General features: G+C 46.4%; 2 protein-coding genes across 8 annotated transcripts in view; both read left to right on the forward strand.

Moving 5' to 3' along the window:
• The window catches only part of LOC134342073 (zinc finger protein 229-like), a 170,156-nt gene extending 168,515 nt beyond the window's left edge, over positions 1–1,641 (forward strand). For both annotated transcript variants that reach the window (XR_010016939.1, XR_010016937.1), the window contains one exon: positions 1,481–1,641. The gene's annotated coding sequence lies outside the window, so the exon portion shown is untranslated. The remainder of the gene's footprint in view (positions 1–1,480) is intronic.
• Positions 1,642–2,261: 620 nt separating this feature from the next.
• The window catches only part of LOC134342071 (zinc finger protein 229-like), a 126,438-nt gene continuing 117,388 nt past the window's right edge, over positions 2,262–11,311 (forward strand). For 2 of the 6 annotated variants that reach the window (XR_010016936.1, XM_063040002.1), the window contains exons 1-2: positions 2,262–2,417; positions 4,972–5,139. The gene's annotated coding sequence lies outside the window, so the exon portion shown is untranslated. Of the gene's footprint in view, positions 2,418–2,608; positions 3,986–4,759; positions 4,857–4,971; positions 5,140–11,311 lie in introns of those variants that run through there. The other 4 variants (XM_063040003.1, XM_063040005.1, XM_063040004.1 and 1 more) reach the window with 4 other exon arrangements.

An 11,311-nucleotide genomic window follows, 5' to 3' on the forward strand; every position in this document is an offset into this window, starting at 1 on the left:
CTGGGCTTGTACTCGTTGGAAGTTAGAAGATTGAGGGGGGATCTGATTGAAACGTATAAAATCCTAAAGGGATTGGACAGGCTAGATGCAGGAAGATTGTTCCTGATGTTGGGGAAGTCCAGAACGAGGGGTCACAGTTTGAGGATAGAGGGGAAGCCTTTTAGGACCGAGATTAGGAAAAACTTCTTCACACAGAGAGTGGTGAATCTGTGGAATTCTCTGCCACAGCAAACTGTTGAGGCCAGTTCATTGGCTATGTTTAAGAGGGAGTTAGATATGGCCCTTGTGGCTACGAGGATCAGGGGGTATGGAGGGAAGGCTGGGGCGGGGTTCTGAGTTGGATGATCAGCCATGATCATAATAAATGGCGGTGCAGGCTCGAAGGGCCGAATGGCCTACTCCTGCACCTATTTTCTATGTTTCTATGTTTCTATGTTTCTATGTTATACTGTAACTTAATTATCAACCTTTAACTTTAACTAGAAAATAGTTACAAACAAATCATTTAAAGCGCAGCCCCAACAAAGTCAAATAAATGCCTTAAGGGCAACGCAGTAGTGTTAATCTAGGTGGGTCTGAGTGTAAATAGGCTTTTCTAAAGTTGTCATTTCAGTTCTTATTTATCTTTGTGTATTTTACTGATTGAAATGGAAGAAAGATATATTCATAAAAAGTCAATGTCAGTATTGATGAAAGTGTATTGTTTTGTTGTATTTGTTAACTATTGAGCTCTGTTTAGCAGGATTTTTTAAGGCTTGAACTAAATTTTGTCAAAGGTTTTCCCTATTTCGCACTACTTTCTATTTTCTTTGCTTGTTGATATTCCAGATACGTGGATATCAAGATTCCCGATGAAGGGTCTTGGTCCGAAATGTTGATTCCCATCCATAGATGCTGCCTGACATGCTGAGGTGAGAGGACGTGAAATGTCAGAGAGGAAGAAAGGGAGTGGGAGTAAGGGGTGAGGGGGAGATTTGTTCACCGGAAGGAGAAATCGATATTCATGTCATCAGGTTGGAGGGGAGTGGGGGTACTCAGACGGAATATGAGGTGCTGATCCTGGACCCTGACCTTGGCACAAGAGGAGGCGATGAGTTGACACGTCGGAACGGGAATGGGAATGGGAATGAAAATGTTTGGACACCGGGAAGTCCCGCTCAGAGCGGATAGTTCAAAGGTTAATTTACTATCAAAGCAGGTATTTATGAACAACTGAGATTTAGTTCTCCCCTACAGAGTCACGAAACAAAGAAAGAACATGAAAGACGTCCAGAGAGAAAAATCAAACTCCCAGCCCACCCCCCGTATAAAAAAGAACGGCATCCCGATCATCAACCCCCAAAACCCACCCCTCCCCCACAAATGGGAACCCCCGCCCAAAAAAAAACAACCCTACCCCGCACAACTGCGGAGGATCTGGTGTCACCAGTGTCGAGGCGGCCGCATCGGGAGCAGCGGACACAACGGGCGACCCCGGAAGATTCACAGGTGAAGTGTCGCCTCACCTGGAAGGATGTTTGGACAACGGAGAGAGTTCGGCCGTCCGGCCCTTTCACTGTGACACCCCGAACTCCACATCAAATCCGTCCACACGAATCTGGGTGAACTTTAATGACCAATAAATATAATTCCTCTCAGCGATCAGCTGTCTGAGTGATTCCCTGACTCTGAGAGGAAGGGGTGTCTATGGTCCACATTGTCCGGGTGTTGAGTTTACCAGGAGACAGAGACTGCAGGGACGGGAGGTTTTCTGTTGACTAATACACTGTGTGTGGACCCCGCTGGCAATTCTGGTGTTGTGACCCGAATGGAGACAAACACCACGCTGCCCACTCCACCAACAACACGGCACAGCCGGACACATAACAGGGGACTTTACATCTCACAACACTGGATTCAGTGATGAAACCCAGGATTAATGTTGTTGTCCCACTGAAATCATCAGAAACGTCCATTCAGGTGTTTTTAAATACCAGCGCTCCCCCACAGGTGACGTCACAAAGGCGCACACCCCCCACGTGCCTGACGTCACACACGGGTTACCCTGACCGGGATCTTCCCTCACGTGCACGGTGTCTTACGTCACCCAGAAGCTGCTGTGCTCGAGCTTTATTGGTTTAACAGCTGGGCTACTAATCCCTCGCCGTCACTGAAATCCAACGCTTGAGCTGCGCTATTGCCATTGGTGGGATGTAATGCCAATCACTGGTTACACCCAATAGCAGAAGCGGACCAGCGGAGAGGGCAGTACCCCCGCTGGTTCCGGGTTCCGTGTTCCGCGCCGGCGCCGATCTCTCCGTCAAAGCGGAACAATTCCCAAAGTAAATGTCCCGTTTTCTGATTTATTTCCATTTCCATCCGAGGGAAGTTGGGGGCGTTTGTGAAGCTGTGGCCGGAGTCTGATGTATCGCCGAGAGGTAGGAGGAGACATACGGAGGCGTGAACTCGGAGACCTGGGCCTTCACCCGGCCTTGCGTGTCTGGATCCTGTCAGATGTCCGGCAGGTGGTCAGAGTGGCTCCCTCACCTCTGTCTCTCCGACCCCCGGCACACACACCCTGTCCCCGTCACTCTCCGTGTGTTCACCCGTGACACACACACACACCCTGTCCCCTTCACTCTCCGTGTGTTCACCCGTGACACACACACACACACCCACCATGTCCCCTTCACTCTCCGTGTGTTCACCCGTGACACACACACACACCCTGTCCCCTTCACTCTCCGTGTGTTCACCCGTGACACACACACACACACCCTGTCCCCTTCACTCTCCGTGTGTTCACCCGTGACACACACACACACACACACACACACACCCTGTCCCCGTCACTCTCCGTGTGTTCACCCGTGACACACACACACCCTGTCCCCTTCACTCTCCGTGTGTTCACCCGTGACACACACACACACACCCTGTCCCCATCACTCTCCGTGTGTTCACCCGTGACACACACACACACACACACACACACACACACACCCTGTCCCCTTCACTCTCCGTGTGTTCACCCGTGACACACACACACACACCCTGTCCCCTTCACTCTCCGTGTGTTCACCCGTGACACACACACACACACCCTGTCCCCATCACTCTCCGTGTGTTCACCCGTGACACACACACACACACACACCCTGTCCCCTTCACTCTCCGTGTGTTCACCCGTGACACACACACACCCCCTGTCCCCTTCACTCTCCGTGTGTTCACCCGTGACACACACACACACACCCTGTCCCCGTCACTCTCCGTGTGTTCACCCGTGACCTTATCGCCACCCACAGCTCCAATCTGCGGGTTAAATCCGCTGACTGACCGGCCTCATCTCCAGTAATAATGGGTCAGCCAGCAGAGAAGGAGTCATCACCCCGACACAAGGAAACAGCCTCTGCCTCCCGGTGACAGAAACAACGGAGCTGGTTGTGGGTGACAGGAGGAATGGAGACAGGGGCCAAATTCAACCTCTGCACGTCTGTTATTGGTTCTTTATCCTCCAAAATATTCCGCATGGAATTTAAACTGGAGGAGGCGGAGGGTGGGTTTAAGAAGGAGATTTTTCCAGAAGAAAAGCTGCCTTAAGTTTAATTGGGTTTGGTTGTGTGACTGTGTTAGGATGACGAGTATTCCTCGCTTTAATTGTGCGGGGCAAAATGAATTGCTGTACACATCTGATTTGGTAGTTAGTATTTCAAACTGAGTTGAGTGCCCTCTTCTGCTCCTAAAAGGTTTGGGTTTGATGTGGGATTGGTAGTCTCTGTCGAGTTGACCATTTAACATTTTGTAAAGACAGGTCACATCTATCTTGGAGAGAGTTCCACTTTAATGAATTTAAAAGTTCAGTAACACTGGTTTCTCTCTCATAGGTATTTGTGACAAATCGGGCTGCCTGTCTTTGGACTCGCTCGGTGGAAGTAGTGTTTTTGTTTGTGTTTGGGTCCCAGGCAGCAACTGCATATTCCAAATGTGGCCTAACAGTGGTGAGGTACAACTTCTCCTTAACTGAAGCTGAACAATGGTGAAAATTTATGGCTCCTATTGCATGATGTGTCTGACTATTCCAGCGTAGATCATTCTGGATTTTGACCTGATATTTTTGGTTTCTTCAATGGTGACACCTAAATTGACACAAAATGCACCTTTCAATATTGATCATGACACAATGTATTTTATATATTGTTAATGACATAAAACATATTTATAGATTGTTACTGACACAGAATCGTATAATGTGTTCTGTGTGTTATCTGAATGTACTTGCCTGTGATGCTGCTACAAGTCAGTGTTTCTCTGTCCCTGTACCTTCCCGGACTTGTGCACTTGGCAATAAATTCAACAGGACCTGAGACAACTCAGTGAGATTTGATTAGTGACGATCACCTTGGCAGCTCGGTAGGTCGAATGTCTGAGACAGGGCACTGTTAAATGCAAAACCCTGAACTGTGTTGATGATCAGAGGGATCTTAGACTCCAAGTTCATCGCTCCCTGAGAGAGACTGCACAGATTGATCGGGTGGTTAAGAAGGCAAATGGCGTGGTTGTCTTTATTAGTTGATGCATTGAGTTCAAAAGCCGGGAAGCTGTGTTGAAGCTTTATAAAACTCCAGTCAGGCCACATCGGGAGTATTTCATACTGATCTGATCGCCCCCACTCTCGGAAGGGTGTCGGGGCTTTGGAGAGGGCACAGAAGAGTTTTGCCTGGGTTAGAGGGCATGAGCTGTAATGAGAGGCTGGACAATCTTGGGTTGTTTTCTCCAGGCTGGGGTGAGGCTGGATGGACGTTTATCCGATCACGAGAGGAACAGATGGAGTGGACAGACGATCCAAAGCGGTTGAAAAGTCTAATACATTTAAGGTCAGAGGAGATGTGAGGGGCAAGTTTCAGTGAGTTTTGTTCTTAGTAACATTAAGCAGAAATGTTTGTTTCTCCCTTTTACTGTTAATGTGCTTCATTATCTTTCATGTTAAAGTTAGACCTGCGGTGAGAGATTTATTGGAAGAGAACCCACAACTGGAAGCAAACCACGACTGAAGACGAGGGAGCAGCAACAAGTGAACCAGCCCGAGGATTGAGAGCATCAACTGGAGAGGACCCATCTGATGGGGAGATTCCAGTGTTTCAGTCAGGAGAAAGTTTGGTGAGTCTCATTTACTCAAACACTGGTCCTTTAGACATTGCATACCTGTACAAAGGAAGGCAGGAAATATTTGGGGTGAGACTGAATGTGCCCAGAAGAACCAGTTGTGCCTCTGTCAGACCCAGTTGCAATCACTCCAGGTCTGGTAATGTGCTTCCAGCAGCCCCGCCCTTTAAAACCACTCCCATTCTGTGGAAGTCGAATCCGGATAAAATCACTCAGAGACCGTAGAAGTACAAACTCTTTATTCGACGCACTTTGGCCTTACTCAGTTAGTCGCTCAAACAGGAACAGTGTATGACTGTTCTGCCCAATCCACTAACTGACTAACAATTCCCCTTACACCACAGATATATCCGTCCAGATACACCCCACACAAGACAGGCTGGAGCCAAAGTTATTTACTACATGACAGCCCCGAAAGATAAATTTCAAAATAGTCATAATGGCTTACACACACAGAACAGACTGAAGCTGTCCTATCTCTACGCATGAGTGCACAATGAGATAAGCATCCTGAAACCCTAGCTAGCTACCCTCAAGAAGAAATATGGCTCAGCATGGCTTAGCACATCTGTTGATCATCAGCAGTTTCTTTCAGAAAAACAGGCTGCTATTGTTTAACAAAGAATTAACCCTTTTACATATTTTATCATTAGCTTAGATTAGATTCAACTTTATTGTCATTGTGCCGAGTACAGATACAAAGCCAATGAAATGCATTTAGCATCTGACCAGAAATGCAAAGAATAGTGTTATTTACAAAATAACTGCGAATAACAAAAAGTGCTACAGCACACAAATATAAAAGTACTGAGACAGTACAATATGGGTGCAATACTGCTTAGCGCTGTGATGTGAGGTTCAGCAGGGTCACAGCCTCAGGGAAGAAGCTCTTCCTGTGCCTGCTGGTGTGGGAGCGGAGGCTCCTGTAGTGCCTACCGGATGGGAGGAGAGTAAAAAGTCCATGGTTAGGGTGAGATGCATCCTTGATAATGCGTTTCGCCCTGCCTGGGCAGCGTTTATGGTAGATGTCCCAAATGGTGGGCAAATGGGTGCCGATAATCCGCTGGGCAGTTTTCACCACACAGTGGGGTGCTTTGCGGTCCGAAACGGGACAATTGCCATACAACACTGAGATGCAGTTGGTGAGTATGCTCTCAATGGTACAGCGGTAAAAGTCCGTCAGTACCCTGGGACAGAGGTGAGCTTTCTCGATGCTCTGCAGGAAATAAAGGCACTGTTGCACCTTTTTGATCAGGATGGAGGAGTTCAGGGACCAGGTGAGATCCTCGGAAATGTGGACAGCAAGGAATTTGAAGCTTGATACACGCTCCACTACAGATCTGTTGTTGTAGATGGGGACGTGAGTGTGACTCCTGCCATACCTGAAGTCCACAATGATCTCCTTTTGACCATTACATGATGATCAAAGCAGTAATGTTTTACACAGAAAGCAACCAAGTACAGCATTGACTTATCAGTGGGTATAAACAGCGTACAACAGTAATTATAATAATGATATGTACAACTATTAGGCCATAATGCAATATCATGCCCCACATATTACTGAACAGGCCTTTGAAGACCACCATTTCGACCCTTCGGTAACCCCATGTAAATCCTGCCCTACTTTCTTAATGCTGCAGTCTCCTTGGCAGTGTGGTTGGAGAGAGATGTAATCTTAGTAGACTCATCAGGGATATAGGTGCAGCATTCTGTGTCAATAATAGCACAGGTTCCCCCTTTCTCAGGTGGGATAAAATCTGAAGCCATAAGATTCTGTAGGACGGTTTGCCGGATTGCAATCATCACAGTGGATATTTCTGTTACTTGGGCCTGTGTTTCTGTCAGGGCCCCTGCAGTATTGTGGCCAGCTCCTCAAGTGCTGTAGCCAAATTGATTATCTCTCGTGAATTCCTGGCTACTCCATAGGAGAGAAAAGTGATCATCCAAAATCGCTCAGTCTCGGTTATTCCTCTCCACTGCTGGGTACCTGCAAGTATGGCCAGGATGCATGTTTCTCAGTATAGGAAGTTCTGTTTGGTGGGGGCCTGAGATACCATCCCTCAAAACACTGACAGCCATAGTCATCTCTGACTGGACCACAGTTCCTCACCTCACTTCCCTGGCTGTTATTTGAGAAAGCCCAGGCTGAGAGTTCCTCACTCTGGTTGAGCGGGATTACTGACATTGGAATCATAGTTTTACCATGCTGTGGAATTTTGGCACAAACCCATTAGGCCCCCAGTTCTACCTGTTTGGCATAGGTGTGACAGAGAGACAGAAAGGTGTTAACATGGGGGCCCCTGGATGCTGGGGTGAGCCCACTCAAAGACATAGACATCAACACCACTATCAACCAATACATTTTCCTTTAGTCTGAGAGAGTCCTTCTACTCAGTTCCTTCAGTAACATGTTTGCAGTCTGTCCGATGTATCCACCAAGATTGCCCCTTCAGTTTCACAGCCACGGGAGTGGTCAGTAGCACCTGATATGGTCCTCTCCAGTGAGGTTCGAGTTTCCCTGAATCCCAGTTCTTGATCAGGACAAAATCCCCAGGTTCTAGGGTGAGATAGTAACTCCTCTCTGTGGGGTAGTTCTCTTCCTTGTAAGCCTGTCGTACCTGTGAATGTAATGCTTGGAAAATTTTGGTTAGTTTGCACATATATTTCCCCATCTCTTCCCCTAGGGTGTGCATATCTAATTTTGCTGGTAGACTTACTGAGAGCAATGGTACACAAGGTCTTGGTCCCCAGGGTGTCCTCATGGGCCATCCATAAATGCTTTCAGCTGGTGACAACCCTGTTTTCCCCTGAAGGGTAACCCTCATGTGGCATAGGGCTAACGGTAGGGCCTCCAACCAAGTGAGTTCAGTCTCCGCCGTTAGTTTGGCCAATTTACTCTTCAGAGTGCCATTGGCTGTTTCCACAATGCCAGTGGCCTGTGGGTTGTGTACACAGTGGAATTGTTGCTGGATAGCCAAGTTGTTATATGTTGTTACATGTCTCTTTATCTACTTTCACCACAAAGCATGGGCCATTGTCAGAGCTCAGTATCTCTCAGTTTCTCAGTACCTGGGAATTATTTCCCATAATAATACCTTCACAACAGTCATAGCAGTATTATTGGTAGTTGGAATAGCTTCAATCCATCTACTAAACACATCTATAGTAACTAAGCAGTATCTATAACAATATACTCTAGGCAATACAATAAAATCAACTTGTAGACACGAAAAAGATTCACCTGTCAAGGGAGTTGTACCTGGTGTGCAGGGTACAGGTTACCAACCATTCCATCCTTTTCCAAGTGTGTACAATTATGTATATAATCGACCAATATTGGTAAAAACTGTGTAGGAACACCAACCTGTCCCACTGGGGTGATCTAAAAACCTAGGTCGGGGTCTTTCTGGGACCACAGTTTGAGCTCCTCCTCAGAGGCGTCCCCCTGAAAAGTACGTACCTCCCGCATGTCTGGCAAACCCGTTCTGCTTCAGTCACAGAGGGTTGTTTGATGGGAACCCGAGGGGACTACAACTACCGAGGATTGTGACACACTTTTCGCTGTCTAATCTGCTAAAGCATTGCCTTTAGTGACCTGGTTGGACACGTGGCTGTGGGCCGCACATTTAATAATGGCCAAAACTCGAGATAGCTGTAGAGCGGTGAGTATGAGGGGTGATTGATAAGTTCTTGGCCTAAGGTAGAAGGAGTCAATTTTAGAAAACCTCACACATTTATTTTTCAACATAGCCCCGTCCTACATTTACACACTTAGTCCAGCGGTCGTGCAGCATACGGATCTTGGACGTCCAGAAAGTGTCCACAGCAGAGGTGATTGATAAGTTTGTGGCCTAAAGTAGAAGGAGATGAGTTATACAGCTCTCGTTAATTAAGATATTCACCTTTAATATTAGTTCCTGTTGGTGTTGATATGGTTTGGAAAACCGGGTCCCAATAATATGTCAAAGCTCGTTGCATTTGATTTTGGTCATTGTCAGGCCAATCCATATTATTAGTTTTAATCATGTTGGCTAACTTAATTGGTCAGCATTCTTAATTACTTAGATAAGAGAGTTCGCTAAGTCAAAGTTTTAATTACAGATTGATATACTGTCCAGTCCTTATCAGTTATTCCCTTTGCAAGGCCCTGATTTAATTACAGAGAGATGTTCATTCCTGTCCTTACCGGCGAGTCCTCCTCCCTTTACTCAAATGAGGGTACAAAGTATAATGTTATCAGCTGAAGGGGGTGCAAGGTGTAATGTTATCAGCTCTCAGTGTGTCTCTCTGCAAGCCGCAGAGAACCAGTAATGAGCCTGTCTTAGCTAACCGCAGAAGACAGAGTTTACTTCAGTTCAAAAATTCCTATACAGTCACAGTTATTCTTGCAGCCAGAGGTTACATAGGATCAAAATGATTTTTTTAATATATCCTCAATTCCTCAGGAGAGTTCAGGGGAAATATTTATGTACAATACAGAAACTGGTGTTACCTGTGTGTATTGTGGCGATGCAAAAGTTGCTGGAGAATTTACAAGTGGGAAGAAGTGGAGTGATATTTAGAAATCTGACTTTTTGAAGCGTAATTCAGCAAGCAAACCAAATATGGACAATGTGCAAAAGCTCTGGTGAGAAAATCTTTCATTACCCATTACAGGCCTGCTACATAGGTTGTGTGAGAATGCAGATGGGACTCGATCAAACCCAGAGGAAATCAAAGTTCTTATTGACAATGATTTGATTGCTGTTAAAATGAATACCACTCTATATAAAATTCACTGTGCACATTGGGTAAAAAAAGCACAATACAAGACTTATGTGCACACTGGTCATTACAAATTAGGGGGGACATTGGTGGGAAGGTGGGGAGACCTCCAGTGTCCCTGATGCCCTCACCTACAAGATGTACATCCAGCTGCAGCTTGTAACCCTGCACTTTAAGGAGCTGGAACTTGAAACGGATGAATTCCGGATCATCCAGGAGCTGGAGGGGTTGACAGGTATGACATGAAGAGAGTGAGTTACACCTGAAGTGCAGGGCACAGGAAACTGGGTGAGAGTCAGGAAGGGGAATGAGGTTAAATCGCCATCGCAGAGTACTCTTGTGTCCATCCCACACAACAACAGGTGGGTCCACTTTAGAAACTGTTGGGGGGATTTACCTGGCAGAGGAAAGTCAAAGGGGTGATAGGGGATTCGTTTGTTAGGGGAACAGAACAAGAGGGGACTAATATCCTAGTGGTAAGGCTTGCTAGTGCTAGTGTGGGGGGAGGGGGTGATGTGGTTGAAATAAGTTGTAGGGGGAATGGGAGCCAGACTGACAGAACAGATAGTGGGGAGGGTGAATTGAATTGATTTGACTTTATTACATACATCCTTCATATACACGAGGAGTAGAAATCTTTACGTTATGTCTCCAGCTAAATCAGCAATGTGTAATTTATAGTAAATTATAATAAATAGTTTGTACATAGGACAGTCAATATAACATAGAAATGCAATTGTATCAGCATGAATTAATCAGTCTGATGGCCTGGTGGAAGATGATGTCCCGGAGCCTGTTGGTCCTTTTGCTGTGGTACCGTTTCCTGGATGGGAGCAGCAGGAACAGTTTGTGGTTGTGGTGAATTGGGTCCCCAATATCCTTTGGGCCCTTTTTACACACCTTTCTCTGTAAATGTCCTGAATAGTGGGAAGTTCACATCTACAGATGCGCTGGGCTGTCTGCACCACTCTCTGCAGGTTCCTGTGATTAAGGGAAGTACAGGTCCTATACCAGGCAGTGATGCAGCCAGTCAGGATGCTCTCAATTCTGTTCCTGTAGAAAGTTCTTAGGATTTGGGGCACCATCCCAAACTTCTTCAACCGTCTGAGGTGAAAGAGGTGTTGTTGTGCTCTTTTCACAACACAGCCGGTATGTACAGACCATGTGAGATCCTCGGTGATGTTTATGCTGAGGAACTTAAAGCCGTTCACCCTCTCAACCCCAGATCCATTGATGTCAATAGTGGTTAGCCTGTCTCCATTCCTCCTGTCGTCCACAATCAGCTTTGTTTTTGTGACAATGAGGGAGAGTTTGTCCTCTTGACACCAGTCAGATGTTGTTCAGACCTCAGATAGAGTCGGCAATCAAATGGTTGAGCATGGTGCAATGAATGTGCTGA

The sequence above is a fragment of the Mobula hypostoma genome, unplaced genomic scaffold (assembly GCF_963921235.1).
Source record: "Mobula hypostoma unplaced genomic scaffold, sMobHyp1.1 scaffold_51, whole genome shotgun sequence".
Taxonomy (NCBI): domain Eukaryota; kingdom Metazoa; phylum Chordata; class Chondrichthyes; order Myliobatiformes; family Myliobatidae; genus Mobula; species Mobula hypostoma.